The 12645-nt window shown below is 40.2% G+C and overlaps 1 protein-coding gene across 2 annotated transcripts in view; it reads left to right on the forward strand.

The window, feature by feature from the left end:
- Positions 1–12645, forward strand: part of ZNF521 (zinc finger protein 521) — a 245989-nt gene that overhangs the window by 72395 nt on the left and 160949 nt on the right. The window lies entirely within an intron of this gene.

The raw sequence follows: 12645 nt of genomic DNA on the forward strand, positions 1-12645 counted from the left end.
CAAAGTGACCGGTAGTGTGGGGATAATCACCTCAGCGTGAGGGCGTCCGTCAAGGCGTGTTTGTAAACTGTAGTATTTAGGGTTCTAATGCAATAGGGTACCAGCAACTTTGTACCTAGACCTCTTAATTTCTAGGGGTAGCTGTCCTGTGTACATGTGAATCACAGAGGAAAACTTCTCGTACCATTTAGCACTAGTAAAAGTGAGACAGTCCTGAGTATTTCTAAACTGAGTGTGGAAGAGGTTAACTGATTTTCTTTTGACTTAAATTTGCATTTGTCTTCCAAGAGCCCAGGACAGTAGAGTGCACTGCTTCTGATAAGTATGGGTTCTCCTCAGCCTGAAGAGATGTGTGTGATAAGATAAGATAGCTTGAAAAAAAAAAAAAAAAAAGAAAGTGAGAGAGAGAGAGAGAGAGAGAGCGAGCGAGCGAGCTGGAGGGAAAGGAATAGAAGGAGAGGGAGACAGAAAGTATGTCAACTGCTGTGACTGCAAAATGCCCCCTGGTAGCCAGAGATAAGACACCTTGAGCTACTCAGAAGACCTTAAAACAGGATGTAAATGAAGCCAATAAAAATCATTTGAGATCAAGCCACTTTTCTACTCCCCTCCTATTTCCAGCCCTGACAGCAGAAGGCTTAATTCACTGTATGGCATACCATACTCACACACAGTACCCAGGAAGTTGCAAGAGACTGAGAGGAGCCAGTTCAAAAAACGTGTCTACAGTTTCTAGGGAGGTCCAAATTTAAGGCTTTTAATCAGCAGTTCTAGAAATGCCTTCCTGAGTGGAAAAAGAAAGTATTGCTGATGATCGGAAGGTCCTGTCCCTTTTCCCCTCTTCCTGCTTTGTGTTTGTGTTTAGTTAGGACAGTTGTCTTCTTCACGTGAAGTGGTTTTCACAGGGAGAGCTGCCTTTCATAGCGCATTGATCTTTTTCATCAGGCTAAGGCAGCTGGAAAGGAATTACAAAACAAAAGTTAAAGACATAGACTTTTCCAGGTACCCATTTCATTTGAAACAAGCTGTTTATTCACAACTGTGTATCCCAATCATGTAACACCCAGCTTTTATGTACTTGAACTTTATAACTTTCAAAATGGTTACTGCCTTTTTCTAGAAACATACAAGCTGCTGCCAACCACAGTTGTACAGAGAGGAAGTAACTTATGGGAGCTAATTGGACATTACCCGGAAAAGATTTGAAGCTGGGAGTCCTACTGAAAACGGGAGGGGCAACTGTTAAAGGGCAGGAAGGCAAAGGAGATAGTGATCTCGTTTTCTTTTTGTACTAACTGCTCCTTGGAAGGGTTGGGATTCCTTTTGGTCTTTGCTTAGGGAGAGAAAGCCCGCCATCAGCCTCGTTCTAGTGCGAGCAGCAAATATGGAAAAGGCACAGCTGAGTGCGGCAGACTTTAAGCAGAGGGCTTAAATGCTTTAGGGGAAAGAAGAGATTGATTATTTGGTGGTTTTCAAACGTGGGAGTGCATGAGAAACACCCTGACGCTTGCTACAAACGGGATTTCTGGGTCCCACTCCCAGAAGGTCAGAGTCAGTAGGCACTGGGCTGGAGCTCAGTGGTCTGCATATTTAGCAGACAGTTTGGGTGGTTGGGGAGCAGGGCGGGGGATGGATTATACTAAGAAATACTGCCCGGAGTCCTCTGGTTGAGGAAGAGGAGCAGCCTTGGGTTTTGTCCTATAGCAGCATGGTAGCCACAGTAATCATGGAGGAAGGACAGCTTAGAGGAAGGAGAGAGGCAGCCTTCATTGAATCCCTCTTTGGGATGATGGGTAGGGAATGTGTCACTAGAGGCAGAGCAAGGAGGAAGGTGAAGCCGACTACTGATCTAGTTTTATGGCAACTTTTCTTCTGCTTTTAATTGCCAATACATGACCTGACTGAGCCACCCTTGCTCAGAAGAGAGAATAGAAAGGAGAGAGAGAAGGAGACCCCACTGTTGAGAGCTGGAGTGGAGTGTGTGTGTGTGTGTGTGTGTGTGTGTGTGTGTGTGCGTGTGTAAGATATCCTCGCCAGTAGCCAGAAGTGAAATTAAATTAAGAAATGGGCTGCCATGACTGTCAAAAGCAGATTATGGGATCATAGCATTGTTAGGTGGTTTTGCTTTCCTGTGTACATGTGTATACACACATGACAATGAACATCGATTAGTTTTGTAATAGAAGAAACAATGAAGTCTTTAATAAAAGAAAATGAGCAATGTTAAACATCATTTTTAAGTTTATTCATTTACTAATTAACAACTAGAGGACTTGGCAGTATTTGAGGCTGCTGTTTCAGCAGAGAATGTTAGGGCAGGATCCACTTGGAGAGTTAGCTCATGTATGGACCAGCTACCTCCCTTGGCACGGAGCTCTGGCTTGGGTTTCAGTGCCACCATCAAGTTCTATTGTTAGTGCGGGATTATAACATAATCCTCACTCTCATTGACCTGTGTGTTCCTTAGTAAAATTTCATACTTTTTTTTCCCTGAAGGCTAAGACTTCCCACAGACCTTCAGTCTTCTGTTTCATATATATGAAAAGTTAAGAATGACAGCCTTGACTTTCTTTACTCTGTGTAGGCTTCAATCAAATTCACTTATTTTCTTTCCTTTGATCCCTCAAGTCAGACCCAGAGGTGTGCATAACCCATGCCAAACAACATCGGGCCATCTTTAGAGAAAAGAGCAGAGCTCAGATGTGGGAGGAGGCTTCGTAAAGATTCAAAAACCAGCCCTTTTTAACAGACAGCAGCGAGTCAGTCAAGATCCCAGGACTGTGCTAGTATGTTTTAAAGTCTCTGAGTATTTGAAACATGCTTTTGCAAGGGTCATACCAATAAGCCTTGGACATATACAGATGTGCATTGCTCTCCATATCCCCCTCTTCAAAGGCAAAAAGCAGTGTCATAAATTTCTGTGTGAAAATTATGATTCAGAATTGGTGCATGTCACATGAGGACTAAGCAGGTACATATCAGATTCCTTATTACCTGACTCGAATTTCATAATTTACTCTTATTTAAATCATATTAGCACATTAAGTTTTCCGTGGAATTTTATACACTGCTTGTGTCCTAGATGTTGGGTGCCAGAGGTTTAGATGTCTACATGTCATTGTGAAACGGGAGCAGACAGGGCTCTCCAGTTGGTTCCCCCGACTCCAGCCAGCTTGATTACTTGGCTTGTTACTGTGGCCATACTGCCTGGGATTCTAATACGTTGTTTTGTTGTTTTAAAATTACCTTGGATATAGACGAAATGAAGTATTAGTATAAGGAATTATCATGGGGTTTTTGAGGCGTGACTTTGTCACTGGTTCAAGGATATTTGTCAAGACACTTCATCTCATATATATACATATATATGTATTTGTATGTGTATATATAAATATATATACACATACAAATATAGAATTTGATCAAAACATTATAATTATATGTAATATGTGTTCATCAGTAAAACTAGCATTATAAAGACATCCCCTAATAAGGTGTTTCAGTAAGACATGATTGTGCATTGACTCATGTTAAGTGGCAGATTACTATGATTAACACTTTTGTAATGAGAATTAGTAAAAATATTTCAAAAATTACGTTAGCAGAAATCATTAGTCTATTCTGAACATTTTAGTCAACTCGGCATACACGCACACACACACACACACACACACACACACACACAATTTTGGCTGGGATTTGTTCCCATAAATAAATTACTCTAACTATTACAAGAAAAATGATTGAAGGAACTGGTTTGGATTTTATTTTTATATTTGTTCTCAGATAGCATTTCTAGGGAAGAGTAAACTGAACCAGAAGTGAGAAATAGAAAATGAAGGGAGAATAAGGTTACCTGGAAAATCCATCAGATTAATAATCAGTCTTATTTTCAGGATTGCTTCTTTCAAATTTTGCCCAATTAGGTAAATGGGAAAAAACCCGATATGAAGAAGGGTATTTGATATTGTATAACCTGTGTAGGAATATTTTGTCATACCCTTGTTAGAGTGATTTTAAGAAAATTATTTTGTCCTTTGCAGCTTACACAGTACTTTACCAAACATCATCTCTCTTGAGATAAAGGACTCTTGGGGCTCCTGAGTGGCTCAGCTGGTCATGATCTCACAGTTGTGAGATCGAGCCCCATGTCAAGCTCTATGATGAGTGTTAGGACTGTTTAAGATTTTCTCTCTCTCTGCCTCCCTCCCTCCCTTAAAGAAAGAAGTAATTTTTTAAAGGAATAAAGGACTCCTTATATCATATGGGCTACCTGGGATCTGACCTCACTTTTTAATTTTAGTTTTATTATTTAAGTGTTAATGTAGCAGTTACTGATTCTATTGGAACACCGTAAAACTCTCCTGTGAGCATTGGTGATTTGTCCTACTGAAGATCTCTTCATATGTACAAAGTCTCAAGATAGTCTAGCATCCCCCAATTTTTTAATATCACCACCCCCCAGTTTTCAGTATCACCACCATACGTCCCTTTCCCATAAAATGCATCAACACTGACTGAGGAGTAGACAACACGAACTCCTTAGAGCTGCAGCTGCGGGGTGGTTGGCTAGGTGCACTCATGAGCTATCTGAGCACTGGCTTTTATGCTCCAGCCTGACAGTCTGGTGTGAGTCAAAGTTTGTGCCTTAAAATAAAAAATGATTGTCTTAGACCTTAAGGGTTCTTACCATATTTTAGACACATGAACATCAATCTCAGGAACATGGAGGTCGATTGTATTATAAAACATCAAATAGACATATATAATAAGGAATTGTAGTAAGATTTCCCCCTAAACTTTGTAACAGTTTTTTTCTATATTAGCACACCATATTTATCACTTTACTGCACAATGAACCCACAGGGGGTGCTAATTGGTCATTAATTAAATTTTAGCCTTTCAACACTTTTGTATTCTCCAGTGGCTTTATCTGCAGTGAAGTATATAGTGTGGCCTTTTTAAACAGCCAGAAATTCATATCGTTTTTACTGCTGCTGTGGATATGATATGGGTGAAATTCAACTCAAGTGAACATCATTTCGAGACTGTTGTAATGGCTTGGACCAAAGCCTACATGTTAGAAAAATATTCAATACAAGTAGACTTTAATCTGACGGAACATTCTGATGGACCAGATTCCTTTTTGAAAGAGAATCTGATTGCTTTGTTTAAAAATTCTAGTGGGTTATGGGAGTTCTTCAAGAAACCACTAACACAGTGGAATGAACTTCCTGAGGTCCATTGCTAACTAATAAAAGTATTTTCAAACTTAGTTTTCATAGTGGAAGAGTCTCTTTTGCATTCTACTCCCCCAGTGAAGAGGTTAATATAAAATTGCTAATGATTAACATGGTAGCACAGAGAACTTTGCTGAGCATTTCAGAAGGTGTGGAGTTCTTTGGTTTTTTGTTTTCTTTGTAAAGCATAATAGGTATATTTCACACTAGTGTAAATGATTTTTTAAATTTTTAAAAATGTTTATTTTTTGAGAGAGAGAGAGAGAAAGAGAGAGAGACAGAATGCAAGTGAAAGGTGAACAGAGAATCTGAAACCGGCTTCAGACTCTGAGCTGTCAGCACAGAGCCTGATGCAGGGCTCAAACTCACCAACCGTGAGATCATGACCTGAGCCAAAGTCAGATGCTTAACCGACTGAGCCACCCAGTTGCAGCTAGTGCAAGGATTTTGAAACAACATAGACTTTTCCTCAAGACATTTCTAAATTTTTTTATGCTCTTTATTTAATTTTGAGAGACAGAGAGAGACAGTGGGAATAGGGGAGGGTCAGAGAGAGAAGGAGACACAGAATCCGAAGCAGGCTCCAGGCTGAGCTAGCTGTCAGCGCAGAGCCCGATGTAGGGCTCGAACCCACGAACCGCGAGATCATGACCTGAGCCGAAGCTGGATGCTTAACCGACTGAGCCACCCAGGGGCCCCTCAAGACATTTCTAAACAATTAAAATGGTGTGAAATATAGGACTGGTGTCAGAATCATGTAATGTGGCTTCAAGATTTTGAATGCAGACCATTCCATTATGGGGTTTTTACTCGTGATAAGTTGATCACAACTTCCCAGTGTAGGCAGCTATTAAGGCAAAGCCACTGCACATTGACATTCAAGATAACTCTAATAGCATTCGGAAGATTTTTGGGGGGTATTTGTACTTATTTTCATTTTTAAGCAAATAATGCCCCTCAAGTTCTTTAAAAGTATTAGAATTCCAACTAAGTTAGTTAATTTGTTTTCCTTTGTACTGTTGCCACACTTATCAGTTATAACCTAAAGGTGACTTTGACTTTCGTAGTAGTAGTGGTAGTGGTAGTAGTAGTAACAATTTAGTACATTGTTATATTATAAAAATTTAGAAAGCTCTTTTAAATGTCATCTTTGATTCTTACAATATTAACTGTGAGACAGGCTGGCATTTTTCTGGTGTTATAGATAAGGAAGCCAAAAGTTGAAAAAAAGAAGTAATTCCTAGAGTGTATAAGCAAATATCAGCCCTAATCACATAGTAGGTACTTAATAAATGCTGGTTAAATAAATGAATGAACAAAATAAGCCATGAAGAGCTGCTTCAAATTCTTTGTGGTGTGAGGTCACCTATAAATACTAGATGAGAAAGTCAGTCACTAAAACTTGCCTTCTAACTCAAAATAGTAGAGATAAAAAGAGAGCCGACTTGGGAAATTCACTGTGATGATGTCTGCCATTTTTAAGGGCAAGAGAGCATGTTAAATAATGTAGACTGCCTCCATCACAGCACCGTAAACAGATGTGTGATACATGATGGCCAGTTATTGAACGCCAAGAGGTTGATGCTTACCATTAGTTATATGCGTTTTTAAGTGAGCCAAAAGAGAGAAAAAGTAAAACAGTGCTCACCCCCGACGTAAGCGGAAACCACTTTCCTTCTGTCTGGCTTCACAAACACGTCTCGATTTCCGTGAGGGAGATGACTGTTCTTTAACTGGTTTCGCGTCAGCTTTTTCCCCTGATTTGAGAGGTGGAGTTAAGTGTGAACTGCTTAAGAATGCACTGTTTTCTGTTTAATTTGGCTGCGGAAGATGGAATTCATTGAGCTCCGTCTGTTCAAGTGAACTTTAAGCAACAGTAAGCAAAACATTTGTACTTCTCTCTGCACACGAAATAGAAATGTGTCTGGCGAAAGAGACAGCACGGATATAAAGACCCACGGAGGGCAATGGAGGGGTGATAACAACTTCTTCTCTCTTCTGTTGGCTCATCCGCAGAAACGCTAAAGGATTGTTGGGGAAAATGAGCCTCTTTTTATTTTTTTTAATTGAAAGTGAACTCTGATATCTGGAATTCATCTTAATACTGTGGTGAAATCTGTGTCCCACCAATTCCTGCTCCCCACAGCTGCTATCATTAATGGGTGACCACTCTTTTCCCTCATAACCTAACTGTTAATGCATTTAATTGGTCCTTCTAGAACAATTTGGAATGTTACAGAATTTAAAGGCATCTGTGAATTATAAATAATTTTAAAGTTTACATTTCTCTCTTGAACACCCAGTAAAGAGTATTCATTTTCAAGTAGTTAAATAAGTTTTATGACAACGAAGTGAATTTAATGGGGGGCTGTTGATTTTTGCAGAAAGTACGAAAGTTCTATCATTAAAATTGCAGCTTTTCTAAAACTGTTGACATTTCTATTGAGAATGAAAGGAAGCAATTGTATAATCGTGCGTAATGGTTTATTTGGAATGACCGTATCTTTAGCCATTGAAACCGTTGCTTTAAAAAATATTGTGTAATTTGGTTGATGGTTTTACATATGATGGTGTAAAATCGTTACTGGGATAGCTCCAGGTTAACACGAGAAATATCTCTGTTACCTGTGTCTATTAAACACACATGTGAAGATGCTGTTCTCTTTGAGTGGTGCCTAACTTCTCTCAGTCTTTGCGTGCAACTCCATATCCCCCTCGGGATTCTCAGTTTATCATAAGGTGGCTCCGGCAATTAGCAAATGAAAAAAGGACAATGAACTCTTTTTAATATGAAAGTTCAGAACTGCTCCTATAGTGTCTGCGCTGGCGGACATAATCATTTTATCCCAATGGAGGGAAATAACGTGGAAATTTGCTTTGGTCTTGTGTCTTAACCTGTTGTTCTATGCTTAAAAAATCATCTTCAAAATGAACTTATTGTGAGGTTAAATAATGCAAGGACTGTATTGCTATTGTTCTATGAAGAGAGGTACTCTGAAAATTACGTACTTGGCTTCAGAATTACATAGCACAATACTTGCTCTAAGGTTATCTGTCTGTAAAGACCCAAGATTTTATCTTCTGTATGATAACTTAATACTTGGAACAAAGTCAGCATGGACTTACGGTCCATTAATTTTTAGATACCACCAACTATTTATGTTTTATTTTCTTGATGGGTGAATGTACAATGCTTAAGGCACTACAGATTTCCATTGGGTCACTCCTTAAATATTCCAGTGGTTTTATTAAAGGAAAGAAAATGCTAAAATCTGTTTATACTATACATAGAATTTTACATGCAGACACATAAATGCACACATCACATAGAAGTCTTTTTGTTTACATATGCAGCTTTTCTTCCAGGGATGATAGGTACCCCAGAAACATTCACTAATCTCTGTAACACCCCTGAGGGTAAGGAGCAAGAATTATTATCTTCATATTGCAGGTGAAGTACCTGGGTAGGGACAGATTAAATGACTTGGCCGGGTCACCCTCTAAGTCAGTTATGAAGCTAGAAATAAAACTCCAGACTCCTGACTTTCCATTCGCATTCTGAGTCATTGCACTGCTCAAAACAGAGACACCAGACCTGTCAGTGTTTGTGCTTTCCTTCCCTGTAAAAGTTACCATTGATGTAAATCCTGTCCCCGTTAAGGAGCCTTGCTGTGTGGCACTTGCACACACATGATCCTGAGTCCCCAAAGGGCAATTTAGAGAGTACTCTGCCGTTACAACAAATGAGCTCAGGTAGCAAAAGGATATCAGTAAGCCAGTTTCTCCAGGGCCCAGCCCTGCGAAGAACTAAAAGTATCAGAAGTTTCCAGAACTTCAGAGCTTCGGATAATTTCTTTACCATCTACAGTGATTCAGTCCACCTTGTTATTTTCTTCTCTCCTTAATGATTTCGGATTGTCCGTATTGTTACAGAGTCAACATTCTGAAAGGCGTGGCCCCTGCCCTCAAAAGGCCTGTATCTTATGCCAGGATGTGCTTAATGGTACAAGATCAGCTTTTGGCATCACCCCAACCTTTCTGCCCATCTTCCTCCTTCTTTGATCTTTTTTTTTTCCTTTTTGTATTGGCTACTCCAGTTAGGCTTGAAAGCAAGGAGTGGCCAGGACCCTCGGCATTTCTCCGTTGGCAGGCTGTAAACTGAGATTGTCGGGTCCCTGACTGGTGACCAGTCGGCCCTTCTCGGGCGCACTCGCCTGTTCCTCCCCAGCAGCCAGGATAAAATCACATCCAGTCTTTGCTCTCTCTTCTCTCTCCTCTCCAGGTTGGCACACGGGGGCCGGTGCCTTGGATCACAAAGGTATTTTGTGCTCCAGTGCCTTTTTTCTGTGGAATACCTTCTTCTAGGATGACTTCACTTTTCTGTTAGTGAGCACTTTTCCCCATAAATATGACCGAACAGGTGTTGCTCTGCCACTAACTGTGTTTCCAGCTGTCCTCCTGCAACACAGACCCGGCGAAATCTGTTGTTTCGTCCTTTTGGGCAGACTGGAGAACCATCAAGCCCGAGATGGAGATCTTCCTCGCAGGATACGGCAGTTTTGTTGCCAGAAGATGGTCGGGAAAGCCTGGCTGGCTAACAAAGACAGGCCTTCAGCGGCTGGGTGTAGTTCCAATTCTGCATCCCCTTTGGCAGGAGCACAGAGGCTGCTGCAGTGTGGCCAGCCAGCAAAATTAGGAAATAAGGACCTCTTTTATTTACTCAGGCTGCTGAATCATGGGCATTCCTGTCTGCTTGGAGAAAAGTCAGGCGGCTCTACTTTCCACTGAAAGTCTCAGGAGTGTTTGAGACTTTCATCTAGGAGTGTTCACACACTTGTTTTAATGTGCTTTATGGAAATGCTGAAACTCAGCAAGTACAGTTGCTGTAGAAAAACATCTGCACTAACTATGCACACACATTTGCATCTTTAAATAGACTTTTAGGCCACAGAGCTGGTTTCCAGCAAAGTACTCCCCCCCCCCCCCACAACCCTCCAGCTGTAAGAGCTACAGTTCTCCAAGAGTCATCTCAGAGTGTAAAGTGACTTATTCCAAAACTTAAAATTTAGCATGGACATGTTAAGTACTTCACACTGAAATGCAGAAAACCTGTCATAACACAGAGACATACTCCTGTAAGTAGCAGTTAGTGCCGAAGGGGTACAAAGGTTCAAGTTGATTCAGAAACCAGCCTGAAAGAATCCTTTGTGGTCTCTTCTATGTGAAAAAAGAACTTGAAATTATTGAAATCTATACGAGCCACTGCAACATAGTTTGCACGGTGACTGCCAAAAGGCTGAAGTTAATGGGAATGGACAACTCTCAAAGACATAGGAAGGCCTCAGAGAATGTTGGCAACACCATGGCCACCACACAAGTCTTGGGAGGCTGATCTGCTTAGAGCATAGACCACCACCGCTAGGAGTTTCGTCAGTGAGTTCCTTGTGTGTCCCTGGGAGCACACATCCGTTTATAGTATATTAGCAAATGAGGTTTTTTTTGTTTTTTGCAATTTAGATTTTAAAATAGAAATCAGCCTTTCATGAAGCCTTTATTTATTTTTCTAAAAGCAGCATTCCTTGCTCAAATTTTTTACTCTCTTCTATCCCCTAGCCTAAGCCTTAGGAATCCTGCACTCTCCTTCTGTGTACTTCAGTTACAAAGACACATCACTGTGATTTTTACTTTCTTTTCCCCCAAGACCGAATGATAGGAACCGGAGAGAGAAGAGAAGGTTTCCAGCTCCCCTGAATCCTGATTGAGTAAAAACTTGATCCTAACCCTCGGCTCACTTGACATGTTGAAATTTACAAGTTTAAGAGAACAGTTATGTAATAGGTATAGTCAGGAGTGGCCCAGAGACAAACCTGATTTAAGAGTGGTGTCAGGGATCGCACACTACTTATAATGGTCTATTGCTCTGTAATTCTTTGTGCGTTTGTATAATAATATATCATGCCTGGACACAGTCTGCAACTTAATAGTAAGTTCACTTGCTAAATTTTCAGGGTCAATAGTTATTTTCTTCAAGTCTAGATTCATGACAAATTCTGATTCACTGTTTTCCCAACTGGACAAATGAGATGATGTGTTTGAAAACATGCTTCAGTGAAACAACAGGACATAAGCCTAAGAGTAAATGTGAAATGTAACAGGTTTTTACCTAGACTGCAGAGCAAACTTAATAAAAATAGCAACTGTTTTCAATTAGGGGAAATATTTTACAACTTTGGTTTGTCTTAGGGACACTTGCCTTTACGTGACTTATAGTTTATTTTTCCAAAGGATGGCTAGAATCACCATCGAGTTTGTTTGGCATTTTTAAGAATCATTTTTCTGTCTGTTTGGTGGAGAGTTGAATTTGTCTGCCTGTGTTCTTTTCTATGTATTTACCTTTACATTTAAATCATACCCAGAATTCTCAGGCCCTTTCCTTTGGTGGAAACATGTTGGGTTATAGATTCCTATGAATGAGGATGCAAAATCATGCGGTTTTCAACTTGTGTTGCGAGGCTTTGTTGCAGTGGGCAGGGATCCAGGAATGGTGTTTGGTTGTTTTCTCAGAGTTACATGGTTGCCATCTGGCATTGATAGTGAGATGGTGTTGTCATCAGTTTCTAGATGCAGGAAAGGAATGATCCTCATCTGTTTCCTGTGGATAAGCAAGAGGTTGATAATCTAGTAAATCTTGTTACCTTAAAGAAAGCAGACGTGGAATTTGTTTACATCATGCTTGCCAGTTTCTACTTTTATGTTAATAATATAGCTTGCTAGTGAACTTCAGCCTTGAAGAATTTAAAAACTTACTTGATCGTATCCGAATTGAGTTTTCATAGAATATCCCCATAATAGTCTAACTGGACCTTGTTATCCTAATAGAATCACTATCCCCACGGGCCCCCCTCGCCGGTCTTTGTTTGCATTTATGAAAAATCTTGCTCTTTTGGAGAGTGAAAAGCTTTTATACTTTCTTCTCCTCTTGAGTGATAGATTGTTTTGAAAAGCATAAAAAGGGGGTTTTACACCTTACTTGAGGAGGTCTTATTTTCCACTTGGATGTTAAGAAAGCAACAGAAAGATCAGTGCACATTTGCCAAGCGCATAGTTAAAAAACACCTACTAGGAGGGAGAGTTACTTTATGGATAACTTGCTAAGGTTATATCTGGCTTTCGGTCTTGTTTGTCTTCTCTTTGTTACTCATAAATCTTTCAGCATTTACCATAATCATTTATCACTTTTCCTGTTTCCAGTTTTTCACAAGTCGCTTTGTCTCTGCTCACCTCAAAGTGCAGGTCCTGTTTGGCTAAGGAAGTTCATGCTGCCGAAGCTTTTGCAAAAGGAAGAAATGGTGGGCCACCTCTTGAACTTTCCAAGCAAAATACAGCGTTACAATCTGGCCCTTGT

Source organism: Suricata suricatta, chromosome 14 (assembly GCF_006229205.1).
Source record: "Suricata suricatta isolate VVHF042 chromosome 14, meerkat_22Aug2017_6uvM2_HiC, whole genome shotgun sequence".
NCBI lineage: Eukaryota > Metazoa > Chordata > Mammalia > Carnivora > Herpestidae > Suricata > Suricata suricatta.